This window comes from Mercenaria mercenaria, unplaced genomic scaffold, assembly GCF_021730395.1.
Source record: "Mercenaria mercenaria strain notata unplaced genomic scaffold, MADL_Memer_1 contig_2909, whole genome shotgun sequence".
NCBI lineage: Eukaryota > Metazoa > Mollusca > Bivalvia > Venerida > Veneridae > Mercenaria > Mercenaria mercenaria.
This window is the reverse complement of record NW_026460999.1, coordinates 18,395-36,788: the sequence shown is the minus strand read 5'-3', so window position 1 is coordinate 36,788 and position 18,394 is coordinate 18,395.

Sequence of the window (18,394 nt, the reverse complement as noted above, 5' to 3'; positions counted from 1 at the left end):
TTTAAAACTCACCTTTTGATTCAGATTGTTAAATATTTGGTATATCTATCCAATGCGAATGTAAAACTCGGAATTATATGGAAATAAAAAGAAATACCAAGCATTTTAAATATTTTCATATTAAAGGGGAGTAATTACAAATTTTTATGAAAATCAATAAAGTATACATTTCTAACAGGGATCTAACTCTAAGTAATTGGTATTTTTGTTTCTTAAATAAATCTCTAACAGAATATACAAAAAGTAAAAAATGTCACTAAATTTTGCTTAAATGTGATTGACCACCTTTAAGGTATTTCTGCACGTTTTTTCTACAACAACATGATTTCTAGAACTTCCGAGTATACCTACAAATATGGCAAATAAAAAATTAAGAGCCGTGAGCTAGATTTTTTTTTTTTTTTTTTTAGAATTTGTCCTACAATGCAGATTTTAATGAATCTTCTCATCGTCGTAAATGAAGGTTTTATACTTTATCAAAGTCTCTTCCAATACAGTGCCATAAAATACACATCACATATTAAACATACAATACACATGATTGGCAATTCTATGTCTAGAATGACAAGAGACTATAGATTAAGATACATTACAAATTACACTAAATGAAATATATTTACACATACATTACTTAGTGCATCAAAATGCAAATTTTATCATATCTGTATTTACACGATAAAAGATAGATAACCAATGCTAATCAAAATATAAGAACTGCCATAAAAATTAAGTAGTTAAGACGCTGAAGAATGTAAATCGGGGCCCTAATGCGCTTGATAAGAAACATTTTAAAATACCACGTATCATCCCTGATCAGATCAGGGGTGAACAGATTAGCATTGATTAACTACACTTATAATAAAACGTTACGTTCATTATTCATAAAACATTATTGTGACATTATTTACAAGTAAAAAAAAAAGACGACGTTGCAAAATATTAAAATGAACGTATGGCCTATAATAAGATAAGATAAAATCTGTATGCCCATGTGCTTGTTTTTTTTGGGGTTTTTTGTTTGTTTTTTTTTTTCAAGCTGAGATTGAGACATTTTTGGAATTGTTTAATTGATCATATTTTTAACTTTAGAAAAAAACAGTACCGTTGCTATTGTAACAAATTTACTCACCTGAACGATTTTCATATCAGTACACCGAATCTAGAATTTATTCTACGTTATCCGAAAATGACGTTATGCCATTACTTCGGTTATCAAACGTATAGAACTGTCTTAATAGAACAGATATTAAAACAAATCGACCAAATTATTAATAAGCATGTATACTCTAAGAGCAGACATTTTCGAGAGGGTTTGAATTTCGCTATATTCGCGAGGCCCTGCATACCGCGAAAATTAATCCTCGTGTTAGTATTCACCATTAGCACAATTCAAATTCAAGTAGAATATCATCATTTTTTGCGGAAAAACCTCGCGAACATACTCAAAATTTCAAATTCGCAAAATTTTTATCCAGCGAAAATATGAGCTTTTAAAGCATATCCGTAACAACCTGTGTTGACACAATTAATTGATCTGTAGCAAAGTATATCTGGATTTATATAAAATTCTGTTGTTAAAGATACAGAAGGGTTAGACATTATGCTAACATAAAAAAAAAACAAGAATAAACATAATTCATGTCGATATTTTATGATTATAAGTTTTCAGCATTTGTTTCTATGTATCAAGATGTACGTGTACATGTCACATACTACAGTAGTGTGTTATGATTAACCTTACTAAATAACGTTTGTTTCCAATTCCTAATAATAAAAGAAAATTCGTAAACGAAATACATAAACATGTCATGTCCCAATAACTTACATTAGCTTTCCATTATAGCATTTTTAGTTATATTGTAATAAAACAGTCCTAAACTTGTACATACGAGAGGCGATCACAAAGTTCAAGGAAAAAGAATGTTCCATACACAATGTATTTACTCTTGATGACGTCATGTTGTACAAAGTTTCAAATATTTTATTTATTTATTTATTTATGTCTCATTCATTTACAAACATATAAAATTACATACAGACTAAAACAATTGTAAATGACCGTTCTAAATAGAACTATAAGAGACAATATACATACTCACATTTAAAAACATACCATATAACTTATAAATTCATATTAACTTAATTAAGAATTAAAATATAAAATCATGTGTACTATATTCAATATCATTTATGAATAAAATTCCTCTGGTATGACACTAAATAAAAGTTGACAATGACCAAGTAACTACATGAATACATCTATGGATGTTGTATGACTACCCGAATGCATGAAAGTTGAGTAACTGACCGAGTGAGTACATGAATGTACGGATGTTAAGGTAAGTAGCCGAGTGGGTACATAAATACATATGAAGATGATGAGTAGATGACCAAATGAGTACATGAGTGTAAGGATGTTGAGTGAGTACATGAATGCACAAATGCTGAGTAACTAATCAAGTGAGTACATGAAAGTACAGATGTTGAGTGAGTACATGAATGCACATATGCTGAGTAACTGACCAAGTGAGTACATAAATGTACGGATGTTTAGGTAGGTGACCGAGTGGGTACATGAGTACATGTACAGATATTGAGTAGGTGACCGAATGACTACACGAGTGTGTGGATGTTGAGTGAGTACGTGAATGCACTAATGTTGAGTACCTGACCAAGTAAGTACATGAATGTACAGATGCTGAATGAGTGCCAGAGTGGGTACATAAATATATGTACGGATGTTGAGTAAGTGTGTGTATGTGTGTGTGTATTCGGGTTAAACGTCTTTTTCAACAATTTTAATTGACTAAAAGAGTACACGAGTGTACGGATGTTAAGTGACCAAGCGAGTACACGAGTGTACCGATGTAGAGTAAATAACCGAGTAAGTATATAATACCTGTATAAATGTTGAGTAAGTGACTGCCTGATTATATTTTATATTTATTCATTTCTATAGTATCATCTATGCAAATAACTTCTAATAGAATATAGCATTGTGCATATCCGTTCTTAAGATACAATAAAAGGTCATTGTGTCATTCCTTTCTAGTACACTATAATTACTTTTGTTAAGTATTTACATACTAACACTTAAGAACATAATAACAATGTTAATCTTACTGAGAGTAATTGTTACATATTCTGAAGAAAAGAGCAAATACTGTCTCTTAAAAACTAGTTAAAACAAGGAGTGTAAGACCGGATCATGAAAATCTAAGCAAAGGCTATTATAATTATTAAATATATAGCTTAAAACACTTATCATCTCATATCAAATATGAGAAGATCTGATTAACATTGTTTTTATGCATTTACCTAAGATATTTTCTAACCTTTAAAAAATATTATATTACATAAAATACACAAGACATCATTTACATATAACTTCATTCCTTCTTCTCAGAATAAAAAAGCAGGTTTTGGCCGTAAAATATGTCATTTCACTACTGGTAAAAATAAATATGAACTGATCATTTTCTGACATATCCAAAAAATTCTCATTTATATCTTTAGCTTTTCTATACAAATTATCTCGAATGTCACTATATATCTCGCATTTCATAATAACATGTTTTTCATTTTCTATTTGATCCTTACAGAAGGGACATAATCTTTCATTAACCGGTAATCTTTCATACCTTCCGGTCTCAATACGTAACGGTGCCACACCACACCTAAATTTAGCTAAAGCAGATCTATGTAATCGGGACAGTATAGTTTTACAATAATTTTCTGGTTCATATTCTGCTTTAAACAATTTATAGGTCCGTAATTTATTGCCTCCTCGTTTACTAACTCCGGTAGGTGAATTAACAATATTTTTCCATTTTCTTATAAAATTATTCATACCAGCTTTTGTTATTCTACCAACAAATTGGCAGTATAATGTTAAATAAGTCTTCACATTCTATTGACCTTAAATTTTGTCTAACTCTATAGCACCAATTCCTACATCTGTTTTCACTTTGACCGTAACAATAGAGAAATACAACATGATTTATTCTTTCTCTAGGCATCTTACACAATCTAAACCAGTAATTGGACACTACATCCATTTGTCTCACTGATGTGGGTTTCCATCCCATTTCCCCAGACACTGCAGCAGAAGGGGCAAACTTTGATACTCCGAGAAACAGACACATAGCCCTCTGTTGAATAGAATCTATACATGAAAATGATTGGGTGCCCCAGACTGCCGCCCCATATGCTATAACCGACCACACCCGTGAGTCATATAGATGAGTAAATACATCATATGGCATACCGCCTAATATTTTAAATTTGGCGGTTAAAAGTCCTAGAGCTCTACTTGCTGCCTTAGCTACATGGGCCGCCGTTATACTAAAATCCAAAAATTGGTCTAACATAAGACCTAGATATACATATTTATCAACCAATTCAAAACATGAATCACCACATCTAAATCTGAACGCCGTAACTGGCATACTATTATTATTATTATTATACCAGATTTATATAGCGCCCTTTTCATGATCAATTTCACGTTCAAAGGCACTTTACATAGTTCAAATGCAGCCACACAGGGCGCATGATTCATCCTCTACTAGTACAGACACAGAGCGATCTGACCAGAGGGACAGAGTGAGACAAAGCCCCCACGACAGAGAGATCAGAAATCAGATACAGGCTTGTCCGGCTAACTTAGCCTAGCTCGTTGCGAATAGACAGCCTGGTTCTTTAACGTGCCCAGTGTATACGTGGTCTAAAGTGTACAATGTTGCTCTTAGCAGGATTAACATGAATATGATTTGTCATAGTCCAACTATGTAGTATATTTAACATTGATTGTAGATCTTGTTCATTTTCGACAACAAGCACTATATCGTCAGCGTATAACAGTATACATATTTTTTCATTATTACCTATATCAATGCCATGACCAAGAGCTTTGAGTTGAATAGCAAGATCATTTACGAAAAAAACTAAATAATACCGGTGATAAACCACAGCCTTGTCGTACACCAGTTGTAATTTCAAACCAATCTGTCTGGAAACCATTCACCTTTATACATGAAGAAGTACAATCATATAAGGACTTTACTGCATTATACATTTTACCATGGATACCAATGCTATTCAATTTTCGCCAGAGCTTACCTCTATGTACGGAGTCGTATGCTTTCCTAAAATCAATGAATGCTGTAAATGTGGATAATTTCTTTTTAATTCTAGTTTCAATGATATTTGTTAAGGACGATAACTGATCAATAGTGCTCCGTTTTTTCCGAAAACCATTTTGTTCATCTACTAATTTAGAGTTCGACTCCGCCCATTCAGATAATCTCTCGCTCAAAACTGAACTGTACAACTTATACATAGTGGGTGACAGTGATATACCACGATATGACATTGGGTCACGTTTGTCACTTGTGTTACTTTTTGGAATTGGATTGACAATGCATCTACCCCATTCTGTTGGGATTCGGCCACTATTAAAACACACATTAAATAAAACATGAAGATAAGAAACAGATACATCGTTTTTAAATACTTCATAAGGTATTTGATCAATTCCTGGAGATTTCCCTGTTTTTGCTTTAAAAATTGCCTTTCTTACTTCTAGAACACTTATATTATTGTTGATTGGTTCTTGTTGCTGTGTGGAAGATGAAATGTCATTCGAAATGACTTCATGTTTCTTACTGACAGATGTATCTACTATAGACTTTCCATTATACAAAGTTTCAAAACTAGATTTCCATTTATCTAAAACTATACTAGTGTCTGTAACAATATTTCCATTGTCGGAAAGGATTTCCATAGGTATATTATTTTTCTTGTTTATTCCAATACCAACTTTACCAATAGCTTTCCAGAATTCATCTGGATCTGTATTAACATTATTTAACAAATCTTTTTGCATATTAAACCAGTATAGTCGTTTTGACTTCTGGACAAACCTATTAAAATCTTTCCGACACGACAAAAATTTTATTCTGTATTTCTTCTTCATTACAACATTTGTACATTTCAAGTAATTTCTTTCGCACTCGCACACATTTTTCCATTTTATGGATAGGCTATCGTTCCACCAAGGTTTACCAATTTTTCTTTTCTTATTGTTTAATGATGACTGTGTAGAATTTATATGCACATTCTTTTTTAGTGGTAATTTTGAAGCCATTTCTTTTCTAATAATATTACAAAGATTTTTATACGCTTCATCAATATTGGTTTGATCCTGTAAACTGGACTCTAAATTAAAAACAGTAGCATGTAAATTATTAACAATGTTTACATCTTGCAAAAAGTCATCTGGTATATTTCTTGTATCATACCTAGGTGTAACATTACCATTCGGCGTCGGACTATAGACTTTACTATCTCTTTCTGTTACATTATATGCTACTAAAATATTCCAGGTTAAAATAGAGTGATCAGGCATCGCTGTAGGTGTAATATTACATAATTGTGATAACTCTGACATTCTAGTCACTTTAAAATCAGTATACATATCAAGATCAACATGGCTAACAGTACAAAAATCAACAACTGAACAGCCTTGTGGCCTTATACAAGTATAATCATTTTTCACAGAGTTTCGACCATTAAGTATACAAAAATTACAATTTATCAAAAAATCAATAAAAACTGATCCATATTCATTGTTCGTAAAATCAATGACATCACGATCTGCTATGTTATCAACACCTTCAATATAGTCATACAGATTACCAATACGACTATTAAAATCTCCGCAGAGAAATACTGAACCTTGATTTTGATATTCATAGATACGTGTTAATAGCGTATCATAAAAAGTCTGGACATCAATCTGTCTGGTTGAAAATTTTGGTGGGAGGTAGCAAACACAGGGAAATAAACAAATATCATCCATTTTACATTGTAATTTAAGCATAAGAATACCTTCATTTTCATTATTACAAACCGTCACATTGAAAATTTTAAATAAATCATTTTTTATCAAATGACTTTGTGCTATCCCTATTATATCTAATTTCAGATAATTTATACAGTGCTCTCTAAAAATATAATTATCAGATTCAGAGTTACAGTTAAAACCGTTAACATTCCAAAAGCCTGCTGACAATTAGTAATTATCTCTCCTCCAATTTCCTCTTCTGCTGTAGTGACCCCTCTCAGAGCCATCCCCTCTCCAAGCATCGTCATTTGACCTATGACTTTCACGATAATCAGACCTGAAATAAGAATTTCTGTCTATGTCATTCTGGTGGTTTCTATGACCAACTGTATTTTCGCTTTCCGAACTATTTTTATACTGATTTTAACGCGAGTAATTTACATATCGACTGTTTGCCGAGTTTTTGTAAACATCATTTCTCCTTCTGTGATCTGCCTTTTGGCTAGCACTTTCATCATTTGACGGTCTATTTTTTACATTAATGTTTTCAACAATCACTTTTGAGCCCCGCATTGAGAGGTTCTTATCCCCTCTTCTCACAGCATCGACTAGTACCCGCATATTGGCAGCTTGTCTCCTCTCTTCTGGTGTCTCATCATGATGGACGTACACATTGGAAAAGTTTCTAGAGTCTTTAAGCAGATTCTTTGCTTTCATTATTTTAACTTTATCATCAGCAGTTCTACATCTAGCGATAATTACTCCAGGCTTTTTTGCATTTTTGTTTTCCTTCCTAACAGCAGAATACACAGTTATTTCATGCAGTTTTAAACCGTCTTTTATTAATGCATTTGTCTTGTTTATCACATTTTCATTCACTGATGTTGGCACACCTCTGATTACAATGTTCGCCGAGATATCGTTTACTGCGTCACGTCCAGTGTTCAGTGATGTTTCATTTATTTATCTTTCAGTTTTTCGTGCAATATATTTATTTCTGCCATAAAATCTTGTTTCATTGCATTAATCTTTTTGTCAATTTCATTTCTAATTTTTGCCGCTTCCGTGCTCACTCGTTTATCAGCGATTTTTGTCATTTTATCAATAATATTAGCTGTAACGTTCTTTTCTGATTGATCAATTTTTTCTTCAATTTGGTCCATTCTTGTGTTCAGCATATTAAACATACTGTGCATATCGTCAGCCATTTTCTTCAATAAAGTTTTTGTGTCCACGTTAGCATCCTCGTGGATCTCTGCTCTTGATACAACATTGCATGATTCTTGTGAGTTTTGTCGTTTTTTATCATGTTTATTCTTACCCTTTTTTCCATTACTTTGTTTAGTGATTTTTATTTTCATCATTTTTTGCGGAAAAACCTCGCGAACATACTCAAAATTTCAAATTCGCAAAATTTTTATCCAGCGAAAATATGAGCTTTTAAAGCATATCCGTAACAACCTGTGTTGACACAATTAATTGATCTGTAGCGAGGTATATCTGGATTTATATAAAATTCTGTTGTTTAAGATACAGTAGGATTGGACATTATGCTAACATAAAAAAAACAAGAATAAACATAATTCATGTCGATATTTTATGATTATAAGTTTTCAGCATTTGTTTCTATGTATCAAGATGTACGTGTACATGTCACATACTACAGTAGTGTGTTATGATTAACCTTACTAAATAACGTGTGTTTCCAATTCCTAATAATAAAAGAAAATTCGTAAACGAAATACATAAACATGTCATGTCCCAATAACTTACATTAGCTTTCCATTATAGCACTTTTAGTTATATTGTAATAAAACAGTCCTAAACTTGTACATATGAGGGGCGATCACAAAGTTCAAGGAAAAAGAATGTTCCATACACAATGTATTTACTCTTGATGACGTCATGTTGTACAAAGTTTCAAATATATGACGTCAATGTAATGGTTTGGTATTACATGCTTCCAATAATAGTGGGCAATTAGATAAATAAAACGGTGGAGCGATGAGAAAATAGGGGATATCCATTTATCTTTACAACTCGGGTAAATTAGATGTGTCTAGCATCATTTAGACGGCAAGTATAAAACACTGGTGCAAAGTTTGATTGTGAATAGTCCAATATCAATAAAAAAAAGTATGGCAGTGAAAAATGAACTTTATTTCACTGATTTTAAGAAATAAACAGTGATTCTATAGTTAAATAAAATCGTTGTAAACAAGCTGTCTGTCGCTGAGATTTCGATACATTTTCTTTTTCCAATGCCTCAAAAGAAAATAAACTGTATACACTGCCTTTTCTCAATGAAATGAAAAATAAAATCACTCTTGTTATATTTGACAAGAGTAAATTTTATAACCTATGTAAAACCATGACATTTCATTCCTTACTAAAACCCACAGGAGCTTTTCCTGTAACTTCTTGAACGTCCTTCGTACAAGGTAGATAACAGATATTAATCGATATCATACACCTCTCTCGTTGTGGCATTTGTAGTTCTTTAAACATCTAGCAGTTTTGCTGACAAAGGAAGCCTGAGATGTAACGCTGAGACCGTGTTCCACCACTTGCCACAACGTAAGAGATGAATGGGCAAGTAGCTAAAGAAGCTAGCGAATGCATATGTACTTCATGAAAGACTAACCTAATATATATAAAGGCTGAGGTAAATAATGGATTATCTTTTGATACAAGCAATGGGATATTTCGTATTACCTTTTATTATACACCTATAGTAATTCTGTCAAAAAAAAAAAAAAAAAAAAAAACGCTCGTATTTCACAAGTAAATACGAACAGGCAGAAAATAGTCCGTATTGTACCTTTTGTATTGTATTGTATGTTGTCGGACTACTTTCATTTGATATGCATAAAATGATACGGTTCTATAAATAGCGCACACAGGGGCCTCCGTGGCCGAGTGGTTAAGGTCGCTGACTCATATCACTTGCCCTCCATCGAAGTGCGGTTCGAGCCTCATCGGGGCGTTGAATCGTCATGGAGGAAGCCATTCCTGCTGGCTTACGGAAGGTCGGTGGTTCTACCGGTTGCCCGCTCGTGATTGAATTCATAAATGCACGGTGGGAAACCTGGGGTCTTCCTCCACCATTAAAGCTGGAAAGTCGCCATATGACCTATCATGTGTCGGTGCGACGTTAGTAGTAAAGGGGGGCGATATGGGGACCTCCCAGGGGGGGCGATATGGGGACCTCTATTAGAAAACTTATAGTCCGTTTTTTCGTAGTTTTATAGTCCTTTTTTCAGCAGTGAGTAGTATATAAGAACGTTTTTCACTAGCAAAAATCATCATTCTGACTTCTGAATTCTAACCAGGTAAACATGGAAATAGCTCCGGAGTATTTGGAACAGGTGTCGAATGACCTCATGCTGACTGAAGGAAATGTCGCGACCACAATCAAAAGTATGGGCGTTGGAAGCACATTACAGATAAGTACAATCTTGGCTTTTCGTCAGGGACACTTTGTAGAATTATCAAAGGACTATGTAAGAAACGAGAGGCGGATTTAAAAGTAGACTTTCCATCGTCCACTATGGTGTTTCGTATATGGTTATGGTGGAGAATTGGCCAGAGGAATTTTTGGTAGATATGAAAGTTGCAATTTTTGATTTTCTGCAAAAAAACGAACTTTCTCTGCGTCAGCATACAGGACTTATCAAAAGTTAAGGACAAGTTGGATATGAGTTTCTTGACGGGATGTACTGCTCCGAAAATACATGAGTAAAATTTTTATCCTGAGATCGTACTCGTGTGGTGTGAACAACTTTGAACCACAATTCGTTTGTGAATGTGACATCAGGACGGAACCCAAAAATGTTAAGGTTGAAGATGCTGCTGATAAAGTCTACATGCACATTATGACTATGTTGTTGTGATCACCATGCAGATCGGACAATGTAAATAGGATGTCACACAACAGACGAAGCATCATTCGTATTCTGATAGCCAGAACCTGGTTAGACTATAATAACTGTAACTGTATTTTGACATGAAAAAAATGAAATGTTATTGTTTATATATGAGTCAAATTAAAAAATATTTATAACAATTGTTTATTTATGTATATTTGTTTGACACTACTGAGAGATATTCTTTTAAGATATTTGGTGGTCCTAAAAAGGACCTTTTTTTGTTGTTTTTCTGTTTTTATTTGTTTTTTTTTGTTGGTTTTTTTAATTATTTTTTTCAAAAACACAACACCATTGACTTCAGTTAGTTGCACCATCTGTTTGCGGTGTGTATGTGGCGGTTGCTGCCTTTCCATTGACGTCTGTTGCTGCATTGGCTTGCTGCTATGGAATGGACATGCCATTGTACGGTTGCAGGTCTGTTTGTCGCAGATGTCTTCTCTTTGCCTGTCCCTTTCTGCATTGCCTGACCTCCTCTTCTACTCCTTCTCTGTATCCCGTGCGGTATTTATCATTCGATGCAGTACCTCGTTCTGTAATGGGAACCTCTGTATTCTGTCTCTATCTGAGCATAGACCCTCGTATTGATCTGTAGACATCTCGTTCTCAAGACTATGTATTTCTTTTAGCTTCTTTTCAACATTTTGCATGTTTCGATTGAGTTTGTGCATTTTGATAATGTTAAAGATATGTGCGGAATGCTGTATTTATAGGAAAAATTGGGATGGACTACTTAAACTATTAAGGAAAATCGGATTTGACCTAATTTGAAATAAATGACAAAAAATCTAACCAATCATGACAAAGAGGTCCAATGGATTCTGAGCCAATCACAGTATGTGTGATATAGAACTTTTTCGGCATGGGAAATATGTAGCGATCATTGCTATATACATAGTATAAAATCAAAGTTTAAGTTCTATAAATTGATGGTTATATTATGTCTTACTATGGTTGTAGAATGTTTTTTTATTATAACTAAATAAAAAAGATATAGCCGATGTATATTTGTTTGTTTGACCTTATGAGAGATACTTTTTTCTTAGAGTTTGGTGGTCCTGAAAAGAACCGTTTGTTTTATTGGGTTTTTTTTTTTTTGCATTTTTTTTATTGAGTTTTTTAATGCTTTTCCCATGAGAAACCAAGACCAAATTTTTGCCTTGCGTTTTCTGAATGTTTTCTCTGTTGAACTTGATTCTACTTTCTCTGACTCATTTTTGAATTGCAACGGCACAACCAGTTTTTCAGACTCTGAATTTCAGCGATGTGTGTGTCGGAGCTTTGTCGAAATGCATTCTCAAGATTGACATATTTGAATTCATCTTGCGTTAATTCTTGTACCAAACTCAAGAATTTTTCCGAAATATCAGCCCGTGGTTGTTGTTGGTGTTGTTCTTGTTGCTGCTGCTTGCTGCATGCTGCTGCTGCTGCTGCTTTGCTGTTGCAATTGGATATGCTGGCTGTTGTTGTTCTTGTTGATGTAAAGACTTTTGGTCTGGATTTGCAGCTGTTATTTGCCCCGGTGATGTTAAATGTAGTTTGTAAGAACATAATTTGGAGTACATTTACTGTAATTTGCTCGGAATCAAATGAAGCAAGGTAATTGTACTGAATTTGTCGCCACTGCCGCCAGTAAATCATCATAGTTATCCATGATGATTGGTAGAAAGGTAAAATGAACTAAGTAGGTCATGATTATCTTTTTTTAGATCACGAAATAGGATTGACCTCTTCAAATGGTAAACAATGAAAAACTGCACGAATCGACAAAGAAGCAATGACGTCTCCGCATCAGCGCAAAGCTTTTTAAACATACGTTCGGTGGTGTGAAAATAAAGTGAAAAATTTTCCTGAACTGTGTTTTCTTTAAAAATTCAACTCAATAAATTGCAATAAACTCAATGTGAAATTCCAATTCTATTGATGTTTTAATCTTTTCATGCTAAAATTTCAACTATTGAAATGCAAAATGATGTATTCATTGTTTTCAGTGATAAACTTAACGAAAAAAACAGTGATTTTCTCTTGCGAACGATATTACCACGGAAAAAATCCACGATAAAGTGTATATTTTATGTTTACCTAACTTGTGAGAATTCATTTTCTTAGTTAGATCGTTTTCAGTGTATTGAAGATGATTTTAAGATTATGTATTTAAAAAAGTGTTTTAGTCTTACCTTCGCTACATGACTATCTACACCCCAGAAATACTATTGATCGATATATACAGTACAGTGTATTAGCATGAATCGAGTCATTATTAAAACGTGCAAAATGTTTACCACAATAGTTTAAAGTGAAATTATGTTTTGATTGTGAAATAAAGAAAATAGATTTTATTTAATGTTTTGTGGAAAAAGTCTAGTCCAAAAGTTTTTAAAGTGAAGAAACACAAATGAAAAAATATGGAGTTTGATTGGTTCTTTGTTTCTTTGCATTTGTAAGGTAAGGGGGGGGGTTCAAATTCCGGTTTTGTTGTTATAAATACGCTTCGTTTTTAGGTCATTCATCGCTTGTTATCATATCACAACAAAACGTTATCATGGCTTCCAGTGAACGGCAGCTAGCCAGAATCTTGAAAAGTAGTACATGCCAGACTGGGCAGATGGTAGACAATTTTATTGAGAGGACATGCAGCGGGGAGAGGAGAGAGACGTTGGCGATGGAGGGAAGAGCTGGAGGGGTGATGATGGACCTGCTGGGTCTAGTGCCAGCCTTGGGGCCATTGTGGTGGAGGGGAGTGCCACTACTGACAGCAACAGGGAGGACTGGAACGACGATGATGAAGCGTTCGTTTCAGTTAGCCAGACAGAGGCCGGGCTACAGGGTTTGAAAAATTCTATGGATTATTGCCTGCATGCAGAGGCAGGCACTTTGTGGCCTCCTCCTAGTTGTCGTCCGTAGACAGATGATGGAATATGCCACAACGGCCCTTTTCAGGGCACACAATATTTTCGAAAGGAAATATTTTCTAAGATATTGTCACTTCTTTTTTTTCTATTATTTATGATTTTAATTTGTTTTTTAAAAAACTAAAGATTGAATTCATATAAAATAATTGTATGGTTGAATAATAAAAAAGATGCTTTTTGGATATGATTGGCTTTGAAAATGAATATAGTCAAACGATTTTTTCTTAAAAATGTTTGAAGTAGGTCAATCCGATATTTTGCTTTAAATATGAAGGCGAATATTTACATTCACATTCCATTTTAATCATGGGCCTACGAAAGTTACTTGTTCAGTACGGCGGACTATTCAAGAAGGATCGAACCCTACTGGGTTTATGTAGAAATAGAGAAGAGGCAGCGGCACAGGCAGGCCTTGAAAGCCTTTTTTGCAAGACGTGGGGTGGATGGAGTGGCCTGTCCGCAAGTCAGAGTTAAATTAATCAACCTGTACCCGGAATTGTCTGAGTTCAAGCCTGTGCAGTCAAACTCAATAATTTATACCCAGGACTTGTTGGGTTTTATTGAGTTTTGACTTAATAAGGTCCTTTTAAGGACAACCATCTATTTTTTGAGTAGAAATATACTTTCATATATATTGTCAGTAACAAACAAACAATTCTATAGTTTTACATTTATTTTCGTAACATATCAAACTTTATGAATTAAATGATGCAACATTGTGAAGATAAAACATTATAAAGAAAGTAATTTAAAATTACAACATGGAAAACGATGTAAACAAATGTCATTTTTTATAGTTTTTTTAACTGTTTTTTATTTTTTTGAAGTTTCCTACGCTTTCGCATAGAAACTCCCTCTTCTGCATGCCTGATTATCGCCATGTTTTACGTTTATATTTTCCTGAATGCCCCTGTCTGTAGTATCGGATGTGTTACCTGTTGTAAGGTGATGATGAAGTCCGATCGGGTTATCCTGATTCTTACTTATTTCCCTGAGGTGGTTGTCGGTATGATCAGATCAAATGTATTATATGCTCTAGGTGATTTTTTAATGCCTTGTATACCAGCATCATGCTGTTTAACTTCAGGCTTGATATCTGCAATCTGGTTACAGTGGAAAAGCTACTATTTTGTGGCGTACATCTTGTCGAAGCCTGATAATAGTGAACACCGTTATAAAAAAGTTCGCCTGGTGGATAGTCACTGGTGGCAAGGTAAATCTTTTTGTGCGGTACATTCTGTGTGGGACATTCTGAGTATTTTTTCATAATGAATAAAGTTACCAGCACCTCGTGGTGGTTGAGGACGCGGGGGAACGGTAGTGCCAAATCCAAAGTTATGGCATTTTCTTTATCTCTGTGGTGGACTTGGAAATAAAGACTTACGCGCTTCTCCAGCCATAGCCTAAGCCAAACCATTTGTTTTATCACTGTTCGTCGGTATGTGTTAGTGAAATTTTAATATCTTTCTACGCTGAAGTAGTCGGTGATCGCCCACTCTCGTTTTTATTATGACCTCCTGACTGAAAGGTTGGAACTTGTTTGCGTAATGTCCCTTTTTTTCCACCTCTAGTTAGTAAATTAATTTTTGTAGAGATCCTGTTTTTTACCGCTTTACGTTGCGGGCAGATACTCGCATAATGTCCTGGCTGGTGACATTTATAGCATGCATTACTGTCGTATTTGGAATAATTTCAATTTATGCATTCATATGTGTTTTTATCTTCTTAATCAGAACATCCTTGTTGTTGATAGTAAATATTGCTGAATCAGTAACCTTTTCTACTCTAGGATCTGCCTGGGTGTAGATAGGTGAGTTTTCCATGTTTGAGTTTCAGACTGGAATGAGAAAAATACCTGTGGTAAGTTTCTTTATAGACCTGGAGGTTGTGGGCGGTCTTTTAATTTTTCTGGGTATAAAAGAGTGAGACATGGTATTATAAAAATCATAATGTTGATTGTGAATTACATGTGTGATAAATAATTTTATCACTATATAGTAAATATGTCTCGGAAACTTGTGCCTTATTCAGATTCGTCATCTAGTTGATGAATCTAGTTCAGATCAGACGGTGATGAAAGTATATGTAAAAAAAGCACAGATTATCACTTAGTAAAAAGAAAATAATACTCGACGGTAGAAAGAAAGGACGTCCAAAAATTAAAAGAGAAACACATGTATCTAGACCAAATGTGACATTGTAAAACGTGACGAATTGTCCAGTAATTATTATAATATCAAGAAAGGGAGGAAAGGAAATCAAGAAATTTAAAATCAATGTTAAGTGTATGATGGGACTTTCAGAAGTATGATAAACCTTTTGAATTTTACGCATGATTTATTTATTAGCATGGTGCATGAAATGAAAGAACGTTGCAGTGCTATGCTCGGACAAGGTTCGGAATTTCTATACACATACTAGATTAAATTTAGGTATACACGTTCCGTTTGATGATGTTAGTAATGTGACAGGTGAAACACTGTTAAATGAAATTGAACGAGTTGTACAGAGTAATGAGGAATTTAAAATTCATGATGGACCAAATGCAAGCTGTAATTTACACAATATCAATGCCAGAAGGATTCCAGCAAGTCTCGACGTAATATGCATACGGTTCGCATGTCAGTATGAACATATGACCAAACTAAAGGGTGTATCATACAGGTAAGTTTTTTTTTTTCAAGAAATATTCTTAAAAAAAGATGTTACCTGCTAACATTTTTCATAAGGACTCTTGTATCGGAAAAATAATTTTTCCTATTTTTCAGATCGTTAATTCTGATGACAGATATGTGTTTTAGCGTTCCATATTTGTAGGGAATGAGTAGCTGCAAAATCGACAGTAATGAATGGAAAAAACGATGGAATGCGATACGTAAATCCAAATTAAAGTTACAAGAGAGAGAAGGCAACATTACTTGACAGTGTTGGGATTAAATACAAACCAGGCTGTGGTATAGAGGAGTATCAGAAGATACAGGATACACTGTATCCTGAGTATATTATTAAAATTCACGCTCAAGCATGCGAAAAGTGACTTGTTATTTATGCCACCCCAAAATGACAAAACAAAGTAAAGTAGTTCATGTTTATTTTTCACATCGGAATTTTGAACCATTTTTCAATAAAAGATTTTTAGGGTTATAGTTATTAATGTGAATACTGATGCGGTTGGATAAATGTATAAGAAGCAGCATAATGTAATCAATATTTGTGATAGTTATTCAAAGCAATATATGCTGAAAAAAAAGGTGTAAGTGTACAATGTAAAGAATTGTTACGTTGGTTTAGGTAGGCTTGAATGTTTTCAGAAACACAAAGACATGCCAGGCAAAAGTAAAAGAATATTTGTAAATCTGTTTGGGTTTGTAAAACATGCGGTTCAGATGTAGTAGGCACAAGGAAAATCATCTTGTGCAGGTTTTAAAAAATGTAAATAATTGTAAAAAGATTGTTGAAGCCAAGGATGACTTTTTATCCAAAATATACATCCCCTGAAAAAGAGGAACTCCCAGATGTCCCTTTTATTTTTTATGATTTGATTGCCGATTTGACCTGGAGAACATATCCAAATTCTGTTGTTGCACAGCGGGCATGGCGGTGATTGTATTTAGAAACGAACAGTGAAATGTTGCATGCAGGTGCGATGAAAGTCCAGGGGGGGGAGGGAAGTTATTGTTTCGTTGGGTGATCATAAGTTATCTTGCCTTTTGTTTACATGGTTATATAACCCTTTACATAAAGGTGGCCGTCGGGTTATTGCCCATAACGCCAGGTTAGATGCACCAATTTATTTCTCAGGTATCTCGTTACACACGGTACAGTTAAACCAAAAACTTAATAATGAATGGAAGTAGATTATAATGATGGAGCTCATGGAGTTCGTTTAAATCGATTCTATGAGCTTTATTAGTATGCCACTAGCATTCATTTCCTAAAACATTTTGGACTTATTGAAATGGCAAAAAGGATGGTTTCCTTTTTGGGCTAACACCCACCGAATTTCAGGAATAGTAGGTACATACTTACCCTTAGAGTATTATACATACCTGGAAGTATGAAACCAGAATCACGAAAATACTTTTAAAATGGTATAATGAGAAGATAAAAAATGAAGGAGTTATTTGTCTTTCAAAAAGAAATTGAGAAATATTGTAGAATCAGATGTAGACATTTTAATACGTGGGTTGTGGTGGTTTCGATACCAGTTAATGAAGCAGTGATCAAATAGACCCCTGTCCTTGAGGCATGTACCTTAGCACAAGCTGTAAAAAAGGCCTGGCGGAAAAAAATTCTATGCCAGGAAAACAGCTTTGGTATCATATCAGTTGCAGGGTATCCAAACAAAAAACACGATACTCAATCAAAGCTATACGGTGGATTTCAAGGTTATAGCGTATAAACTTGATACAAAAAATCCAGCATGCTTTGAATGGTTGGTGAAACAACAAATAGGACCATACTTTGTCGAGGGTTTGACAAGGAAAGAAAAACAGTGTATGAGTTATAGGCTGATGGACGCATGGATGTAAGATGTATCCCAAAAGAGAAACAAAAATCCGGATTAATGCAAAAATGAGAAACATTGTACAAAAAACTTTTAAAAGTTTTGTTGTTTTACAGCAACGAGGATACAATTATTAGATTATTGGGAATGTCAGTTTAAATAATTCATTCAAAAATGATCTTATGTATCTAAATCATTGATG